The following is a 10,494-nucleotide window of genomic DNA, read 5'->3' on the forward strand; positions in this document are numbered from 1 at the left end:
CCAGGTTTATCAAGGGATAATTTATAGCCAATAAAACCCACCCATTTTAAGCTTGCAAATTTGCTGAATTTGGTGATTGTTAGCAGTCGTGTAACCATTATCACAATAGAGGTACAGAACATTTCTGTCACTCCAAAAAGTTTCCCTGTGCCTCTCCGCGGAGCCCTGCCCCTAAGGACTGTTGATCTTGTATGCATTTTTTTTTTATTTTAAGCAACACTATCGAGATAGAATTGTCATATAATAACTGTATATATTGAAACTGTACAGTTCGATTGGTTTTCACATATATACACACGAGTGAAACCATCACGGCAGTCAAAAGAAAGATCATCTCACATCTGTCCTTCCACAGAGTGGACAGACCACAAATTTCCCATCTCACCTGTTCCACATCGGGTTGTTTCCGTTGGGGGCGAGCTACAAGCAAAACTGTTGTGAATTTTGGTGCAATGGTCTTCACGCGGTACAAGTCCTTTCCCAGACATGTGACCTGTGAGTATTTTCTCTCGTCTGTGACTTCCTTTCTTGTGTATCTCTCGATGCCTTTCAAAGAGCAGACGTCCCTAATCTTGACGACGTCCAGCTGGCCGGCTTGCCTCGCACAGGCTGTATCTGAGGACCCTCTGCCTAATCCAGGGTTGTTAAGACGTTGTCATGTCTTCTCGCTTTTCAAGAGTTCTAGGCGTGGCGTTCAGAGGCGTGATCCGTCTGCGTTCAACTGGTGGGTAATTCGAGACAGGGTCTTGCAGTCGGACCTTTCAAAGTCCCTCCATTTCTGGATTCTCTCCTCGGCTCCATGTTTGTCTTGATGCCGGCACCACGTGGCTGTGGCTCGTGCAGCTCCGAACCGATCGCTGAAGCCAGACACTGGAAACCAGGCAGGTGCTGCTCCTTTCCGAAGCGGGGTCGACGGCTCTCCATCCTCTGGGTTTCACGTGGACTTTAGCTGGCTTGTCAATTTCCACCGAAAACCCTGCTGGGATTTGGGGAATGCATCGAATGTGTAGACCAGTTTGAATAAAATGATCTTGGTTCGCAAACGTAAAATGAGCATTTCAGTCTGCGCATAAGATTTTGAAAATATACCATTTCAATTGTTTTAACCCCCCCCCACCCCACCCCCCCACCCCGCCTTGGTTCCTGGGTGGGGACAGAGTCCTGATTTGGAAACAATGCATTTGGGGATTTGGAAACAAGGAATTTTATGGCTACTGGCCCTGAGTTGGAGGTGACCATGGAGGGTTCGGGCTGTCACCTCTCGAATCCAGTCATCAGGCTTAATAGTGCGAAAACCGGGACACGACAGTCTATGCTTCTCGTGTGACACGGTATGAAGAGATTGCCAAAACTGCAGCTCGGATTTAATTCCATTTGTAGGAAAAGCGAGGGCAAGAGGAAGAACTTAAACGGCATAACAAGGAAGGGGAGAGAAGACTCCGGAATGCAGGACATTCTGCGGGACAAACCGCTCAGTTTCTTCCAGTCGATGGGATTTTCTTTTTTTTTTTTAAGCAAGAGGAGATTCTCTGTGTTAAAAGAGACCAAAGAGACCTTACAAGCAAACGTAGTAAGCGTGACCCCGTAGGATCTCCACTCCAGCCAGCCTGCCGGATGTGGGTATGAACTCATCCTCCAGTACAACCGGGGGTTAGCGTGGACTTGTTAGACGTGGAAGTGGCACTGTGGTTATATAAGAAACGTTGGTAATTCGTTTGTATCTCTGTGGATACTGAATTACGTGGGGGGCGAGCGGCACGATGTCTGGGTTTGCTTTAAATGCTTTAGCAAAGCAGAGAGCGAAGAAAAAAAAGACGACCAAAGGCAAGGTGCAGAGTCGGTAAGCCTCGAATCTGGAGGTCAGGGTCAGGACGGCTGGATTCACTTTTGAATGGGTGTGACATTTCTCCCAAAGAAAAACAAAAGGAGGGAAGAACAGGGGAGTTTAGGGCCGTGAAGCTAGTCTGTGACAGTGTAGTGAGGGGTGCACGGCATTACACACTCACCCAGCCCCACAGAGGGGGCGACATGGGGTGAACCCTCCCCGTCCGCTGTGGACTGCGCGTGCCGAAGGCGGGTCAGCGCAGGTTCTCGCCCTGTAACAGGTGCGTGGCTCCGGGGAGGGGGTGCTGACAGCGGGGGAGGCTGCGCACGTGCGGGGGACGGGGGTGGGGGGGATGGAAGCTGTCGGAACATTCCCCTCAGTTTTGCTGTGATCCTAAAACTGCCTGAAAAGTTTATTTTTAAAAGAACTGAAACAAAATTAATAAATAGAGGCACAGGCACGTCATCGGTTCTGGCTAAGGAAACGTAAGGAGAGACCTGCTGGGGGCGTCTGGGAGAACATTTTTCCTCATTTTTTTTTTTTTTAAGATTTTATTTATTTATTTATTTGACAGAGAGATTGAGAGAGCACAGGCAGGGGGAGCAGAGGGAGAGGCAGAAGCAGACTCCCCGCTGAGCAGGGAGCCCGACGCGGGGCTCGATCGGGGAATTCCTCTTCCTCTCTGAAGATCGTGGTCGACATCTGATGCTCAGAACAGCGGCCGCTGTCTCGGCATCGGTTGCGGGGTCCCGACAAAAAGGACACGCCACCCACAGGGCTGGGGTGCAGCCCTGGAGTGAACCTGGTCCTGTGGACGCTGCTGAGCCGCTGAAGGGACCACAGTCCCTGCACGACCGAGCGGGGGCCGATGGCAGCTGTCCCTGCTCGTGGGAGGCAGCGTGTTTTCCCTAGGAAGCTAGTTCCGCCGGGGCTTCTCTTATGGACAATCCCCTCTTTGAGCACCAGATAAAGCCAGTGTATACGCAGGTCTCTGGGGGTCTTTGTCCAATGACTGGGAATGGCCAAGCGGCTTCTTTCTCTCATCCTTCCGGCTCCTTCAAGACGCCAAACTGACCTTCGTCCCACCAGCCCCCATTTAAACTTGTGTTTTTTCACGCCTGTGTCCAAAGATCTAAGGGAGGGGACGCAATGAGCAAGTGACAGTCCAGCTGCCCCCGGCATTCACTGTAGGAGTGGGGGTCGCGTGCACACAGGTGACCCCCAAGAACGCTGGAGGGAGCTGTCTCTCCCTGGAAACGGAGCCTCGCGGAAGCCTTCCTGGAGGAAGCGGTAGTGCTTCAGTGGGTGGAGATAAGAATGAAGGTGGGTGTTGCCAGGTCCTGAGTAACCAAGCAAAACAAAGGCTTAGAGGAGAGAAATGCAGTTCCCTTCAGGGCGTCTTGGCCCCGGTACAAGAGTTTATCAACAGAGAAGTCTGGAAATTCAGACCCTATCACCTAAGCGGTCTGGGGGCATGTGTGGGGAGGTACGAGGTCCTCATGAGACAGATGAGGAGAAACAATGCAGAGATTAAGGATTTCAAGTGCTTCGTTTTAGGACTGACACAGCTGTACCCCAGGTCACGGGCGGGGCTCCCGGCTGCCCACGCAGGGCTCCCTGTCCTCCGCAGGTGGAGGTGCAGGTGACACTTGCCCCAACCCAGAGCAGAGAAGGGGCAGGGGAGGCTGTCCAGACCATGTTCTGGTGACAAACAACCAAGGTCCCTTTACCCTCTATCGAGTGGAGAGAACCTCCGGCCGAAATGGGGATTTAAAAGACGGAGCCATACAAAATTTCAAAAAGTAATTAATTCCAGTAACAGCTCCATAAATGGTCCTTACTCTTCCCACACGGACCGAGGCAAACTGAAAAGACGCCTCTTTCTGGGAAAAGGACTAATTACGCACTTATTAAATACCATAAAAAAGTCACCTCTGCCCCTGTGCCCCCAACGGGTGAGCGGCCAGACACATTCCCTCGCCCACTGGGGAACCAAGTGGGTAACCCGTTTGAAGGCTATTTTTAGGGACACCTGGGTGGCTCAGTCGGTTAAGCGTCTGACTCCTGATTTCCGCTCAGGTCACCATCTCGGGGGCCTGGGATCAGGCTCCAAATCGGGCTCCCCGCTCAGCATGAAGTCTGCTTGAGAGTCTCTCTCTCCCTCTCCCCGTGCCCCTCCCCCCCAAATAAATAAATAAATCTGAAAAAAGTTTAAAAAATAAAATAAAGGCTATTTTATACTTTACTGTAATTAACTTGCTGTGCCAACGGCAAGCATTCACCGTGACCCGAAGGAGCAAACGTCATTGGCGAGGCTGCGAGGCGTGATGGCACCAGCCCCGGATCCTGGCTGGGGCAGGGGAGGTCACTGGGTCCGAGACAGAGTGGCGGGACCAGAACTGGTCTGGGGGGCAAGTGGGAGGCACCACCCCGTGTGGAGAATCCGGTCCCCAAGGCCGTGAGTGCCCCAAGAACAGAGAGAGGACTGTGGGTCACAGCCACGCTGACCGTCGTCATGGTGTGCGGGTCACCATCTTGGGGCGACCCTGTGGGACCTCTGCCGCCGCTTTGAAACAAAGTGAGAAGTTCAAAGCGATGGCGTCCTGTCTGCGGGGATGTGTGGTTGTGTCTGACGGTTGTCCGGGAGGAGCTGCACGTGTCGCGTGTCACGGGACCACACGGATCCAAGTCTGCCCGTCCTTCAGAAGACGGTGCAGGACACACACGGAGTCCTGGCATCCTGCGGGCTGGGGTGGTGACGGGGAGCGGCGGGAGCTGCCCGGGGTCGGGGACCCTTTGATCCGGTCCGCAGGGGCCGGATTCTGAGCCGGGACATGAACGGTTCGAAGACGAGCTCCTCCTTCTCATCTGGGTTCCTGCTGGTGAGTCCCGGTGGTTTGGCACAGATTAAAGTGACCCTTCCTGATGCCCTCTGGGGACAGGGGTCCTTCTGGATCAAAGGGAGTGGATTTCCTGGCACAGAGAGTGTCCGACCAACACCACGTAGGCGCTTTCAGCTGCAGAAATGAACGAACGCGTGAGCAGGACACGGAAACGAGGGGCAGGGCGGAGGACCAGGTCCCGCCGGGGGCAGCGTCCGCGCCCCCCCAGGGTCCCTCTCTTCCGGCCGCTCGCAGGCGCCAGAAGTCTGCTCTTTGTCAAGTGCCCACGACGAGAAGAGAAGAGGAAATGGTCTGCGTAGACGGAATCAGGAAAAGGGTCGTGGCTGTCCCTGGGGAAGGCGGACATGGCTGTGGCGGCTCAAAAGGAAAACGTAAAGTGTTTAGTAACAGCTGACGGTCGCGGTGCCCAGGCTCTGGGGCAGCGGACACACCTCCCAATGCCCCGATCGGGTACGCGCCTGCGCTAGTGACGCGGGAGCCGGCGAGTGAGGCCGGCGGGTGCACCCAGAGTCCCCGCACACCTGCGTGTGGCCGCCTGCGCCCGCCTCCAGCCTTCCTCCCCCACCGCACCCTGAGCCCCCAGCAACCAGGAGGGTGCCCGGCGGGAGGCACACACTGGGCAGGAGAAGCTGTCACCTCCGCCAGGACGGCCTTGGCCAGCGGAAGACGGAGACTGTGAACGGGGCTTGAGGACCAGAGGGTCTCGCCCAGAGCTTCACTCCACGTGCCCGAAGCCGGAGGGACAGGAGAGTCCACACAACACCGCTCGCGGTGCCGGGCTTGCTCGTGTGCCCCGCGGGAGACCTGGCTCTTACGCAGACTTTCCTTCTTTTTTCTTCTTTCCCTATTTTTCTTAAAGCTGCCGGTGGCCGGTGGAAGGGGGCCTTCTAGATGGGACGGAGACAAGCCACGGCAGAGGTGGGAGCCAAGGCAGCCGAAGGGGACGGGCCACGGCCCAGGGCTCGGCCCCCACGGCCGGAGCAGGAAGGGACCGGTCAGGTCTCTGCCAATCCCGCCCGCTGCCGGGTAGGTGACCCCAGCTGTCAGGGACAGAGCAAGCCGTCCCCCACAGGGACTGTCCTTCCCCCCGTACAGGAAGACCGGGGGTGTCCCTGCCGGGAGCTCTCAGGTCCCCCTTGCCAGTGTCTCGCCAGTTCTCGGCTCTTTCTCTGAGTCACAGGCGGCTGCCACGGACGTGTGACCAGGTTACCCGTGGCTGAGACGGAGGCTGACACGTGGGGGGGGGTAGTTTGCCATCCTCGGGAGTGGAGGGGGCTGCGGGGACAGCACCAGGACAAAGGGCCCAGGCCCGCAGGGTCTGCGAGCGGAGCGCGGTCCCGAGCCCACCGCGACACTGGCCGTGTAGACCTGTTTTCGCGACTTCCCACAGGCCTGCCTCTCCCTGCGCACCATGGCGCACCCGCTTCGTGTCGCAACCTGCCCTCGCCGGGGGTGCTGGTTGTTTGCTTTCTCCTGCGTAATTGCTGGCCGAGGAGTTTACAAGCCCAGCAGCGTCCGGATGGATGGGCTTCTGGTGAGGGCCGAGGGCACAGCCCGTCTGCAGCCCCACACCTGAGCACAGCCTGGGAAGGCCTTGGCGGGGGCAAAGGCCACCGGCTTCCTCGGCAGCGGGAGACGAGGGAGGAGGAAGGGCCCACCCACTCCTGCCTCCCGCCGCGTTCCAGGGGGCCCGAGGAGGACCTTGGTACCTGGAATGTGAGGCTGGGGGCCCCGGCACAGAGCCCAGACCCACCGTACAGGGAGTGAGAGCCCAGGCTCTGGGCTTACGTCCCAGCCCCGCCAGTTCCTGGTGGGAACGAGGAACTTAACTGCTCCGTGCCTCAGTTTCCCCGTCTGACCCGCAGGGCTGCTTTGAGAATGAAACGCAACAATCTCCTGTTTGCAAAAGGAGCCGCAGTCATTCCTCTCTCTGGATCCACGCCCGTTTGCCAGGTGCCTCTGTCGCTCCACAGCCCTGGGCCCCGTCGGGTCGGCAAGCCTTGAACCCGGCTGGGCCGGTGACTCGAAGCGACCAGTGAACGCCCGCAAGGGACGCTGTGCGGCCTGAGCCCCGCGGCTTCTGCCGGTGGCCGTGCCCAGAGGGTGAGCCGGGGACAGGTGGCGAGGACATGATAGGGACCAGAGGGATGCCCCAAAGGACCTTCTGAGGCCAAAGTTCGGACGTCTCTGCCCAGTAGGAATGTTGCCTACAAGGGAGCGGGCTCCTGGAAGATGCAAGGAAGCGCGCAGAATGTTCCGCGGGGTTTGGAATCTTAGGGGGCGGTTTCCCCAGCCCGCAGGTGTCCTTGGGTTACGAGGTGGTGTCTCCAGGGACAGCCCCTTTGCCAGACTAGGCAGAACCTAAGAAACACTGTAAGGACCCCCTTCCCTCCATGGAAAGGGCACAGTGGGGTCTGAGAGGCATTTGGGGGCAGGGCTAGGCTTGGACCTAACTCCCCACGGGCTGTCTTTATGACAAGGACGGTTGGAGAGTTTAGGGCTGTTTGCTGGGCTCTCTTCAGCACAACCCTGCTTTTTGTGCAAAAGATGATGTTCTGGGCAGCTCATCTGCCTTTGGCTCAGGTCATGATCCTGGGGTCCCGGGATAGAGTCCTGCGTCAGGCCCCCAGCCCAGCGGGGAGCCTGCTTCTCCCTCTCCCTCTGCCTGCCACTCCCCCTGCTTGTGTTCTGTCTCAGTCAAATAAATAAATAAAATCCAAATAAATAAAGTCTTTTTTAAAAAAAAGTGATAGTTTTTGTAGCTGGGGGTCTGCACTTCTGGGTCTCCAGTGACCATGTGGAAGTATTGGGGGGTGGGTGTGGCCTGCAGCAAGAGATGCTCACGGGAGCCTGTCCCCGAACAAGCAACCGGCCTATAGCTCGTGCCATGGGGCTTCTAGGAACACTTCTGTTTTGTTCTTAAAATCATGCAGTAGCCAAAGCGCAAAAGCAGAAACACGGGGTCGGCCAAGCACCGTGGCTAATCTCCTCTTGGCCTTTACGTTTTAGAAATAAGTCCGTAGGTGGCACCTAACAAGGATTTCCAGGCATGCTCAACCAGCCCCGGGATCCCAGCCTGAAACACCCTCCTCTGTCCCATGGATTCAGCTCTCTTTAACTGGTGGCTCCCGGCCTGGCTCCAGGCCTGGCTCCCCGCCCCGTGGTCGGCAGTCTGCAGGGCTCCCGGCACTCCCGCGGCATGCGGAGAACGCTCCGAAACTGCCCTTGACTACAGATGCTTTTGCTGGAAGGCCAGAGCTCTTCCTCACAGGCCCTGAGAAGACAGCGGAGCTCTGCGGGTCCCCTCATGGTGGCAGCTGTCTTTACCACCATCCTGTGGTCGGTCGGCGCTCAGCAATTAATTGAACAAACCCTCGGTGGGCCCCCACGTCCCCAGGAGGGATCATTCAAATCCGGAATGCTGAGCGCCCCCCAGATTCTAGATTCATGGGTCGGTGTGGGACCCGGGGAACTTGCATTCACCCTAAGTGTCCAGCTGTGGCTGCTGCTGCCCGGGGAACCCAACCTGAGAACCCCTGGCCTAGTGGAGACGAGTGTGCTTCTGGTGGCAGACGGCCCGGCTTTGTGGTGCAGCTCTGGGCTGCCCATGTCCATGAACGCTGCTCAGCCCCTCCCTGCCTGGTGTCCGCGTCTGAAACGGAGGGAGCGGCCGCACCCGGCTCACGCCGCCGATGTCAGGTCCGCGTTGTTTGAAACAGAAGCATGGACATGGGGAAGAGGCGCAGGCTGCGAAGCTCCCCCCACCCCTGCTTCCCTCCTTACTTTCTGTCCCTGTCCTCCCCCTGCCCCGCACCCCCCCTTCCCCGCAGCGAGATTGAGCAGCCTGGGGCCCTCCTGGCCCACCCCCTCCACTGTGGGTCAGGGCTCAAGGTCAAATTTAGACTCTTCAGCTTCAATCCCCTGAACTCACGGAACCAGAAGAGCCAGTTTCTCTGGGCCCAGCACAGATGCTCGGAGCAGGAAGGACAGAAGGAGGAGGCAAGGCCCGAGAGGGTATGTGAGGACCCCCCAGGGCGGCAGCGAGGAGGGGCTCGGTGGTGGAAGGACCCACACCCAGGCACTTCCCCGGCCCCCGCAGGGCTCCAGAGGGAGGCAGGACACCCCCCAGACACCTCTGCTCTCAGGCTCAGGGCCCAGCGCTAGGCTCTGTAGCCAACATGCTCCAAGGGACACCCGCACCCGCTTCTTGTACACCTGACGCCCCAGGAAATGAAGGTCCTTCTGTCCTGTGCCCTTGGTGGCTTCTCTGCATTTGTGACAGCACAAGCCGGGGACCGAGAACTTTCCTGCCCATCTACCATCCTTCACCCCCGACCAGAGCAGCTGGAGAACATTCTGGAATACAATCAGATCCCATGGCCACCCCGACCATTGTGCAATGCTCACGAGAAGGCACACAGGTTCCTCACAAGCCAGCCCCCGCCCACCACCCCCATCCCACACCGCCTGTCCCCGCCTCCCAGCAGGGACCATCACCCGTCCAAGCCTCTGCACCTGCTGTCACCCGCCAAGGAAACCCCCCTGCACGGTCCATCCCGCAAACTCCCAAGGCTGGCTTCCCCTCGGGCTGCTTCTGGGAACACGAACAGTCACCCTGATCTGTTGGCTGCTCCCTGTACCCATGCCCTGACCCCAGTTTGGAAAAGGATCTGCTCACGGGTCTGGATCCTTCTCCGGCCTCTGAGCTCCTGAGAATGGAAGGCTCCACGGTGAGCCTGACGCTCACCGGGCAGTTGAGCTCGGACACACGAGCCTTGTCGGATGGGGGCCGCTGACCCATGCCTCTCCAGAGCGGGACTCAGGGCTCTGCCTTCCTGGGCCCGAGCTCCAGCTTCACTGACGAGCTGGGGCACGTTAGTTCACTTAGAGCCCCTGATTCCTTATCTGCAAAATGGGTCTAATTCTGACTCAGAAGATTGAGAAGATCCTGGCACAGGCTCTCCCACGGAGACTGAGGGAAACCAGAAATCTGCCTCTTGGGATGAGAAAAACAAACGTTGGGCAGCCCAGGTGGCCCCCCACACTGTCTTCGCGGACAGCCAGGCAAGTTGTGGAAAGGCAGGAGGGGAGACCACACGCAGGGAGGGGAGAGCACGGGGCAGAGCGCCGGGCATGCCCACAGCCGAGCCGCTGTGGCTGCTCACGGGCCCCCTACCTGGCCGGTGCCTCCTGCATCTGTTCTGGAACATTTCTTTCCCTTGCCAGTGAGCCAGCAAGCCCGGAGCGAGCCCACAGCCCCCCAGGGCGGGGGGGCAAGCACGAGGGCCACCCTGGGGGGGTCACTAGCCCAGACCAAAGCTAGTCTGCAGTCCACACAGCTGCTGTTTCCTCGTCTTTAAACCTGGGGTAATGCCAGACACTTGGTGAAATGGTTGTGAAGATAGGAAAAATATTTTAAAGCCTTGAACACGTGGCACGGCCCAAAATAAGTGTGCAACAAACACCTGAAGGTGAAAACATGCCAAGGGACCCGGAGGCAGGCATTCTGCTGGGAAAAGGGATCGTCTTTGTTTGGGAAATGCACCTTTAGAAAAGGCATCCGAGGGCCCGGTGCCCATAGGCAGGGAGGTGGTTCTCCACCCTGGGAAGCGGGTGACATCTGAGAAGAGGGAGGGATGGGAGGAGGAGGAGGAGGAGCCAGAAGTGGGGGAGGGGTGAACATTCTCCAGGAGACAGTAACCCGCCCACAAAGGTGACATTCACCGGGTGGTGGGAGTCCCAGGTACCCTCTCGAGACAAGCACAA

This window comes from Mustela erminea, chromosome 1 (genome assembly GCF_009829155.1).
Source record: "Mustela erminea isolate mMusErm1 chromosome 1, mMusErm1.Pri, whole genome shotgun sequence".
Classification (NCBI taxonomy): domain Eukaryota; kingdom Metazoa; phylum Chordata; class Mammalia; order Carnivora; family Mustelidae; genus Mustela; species Mustela erminea.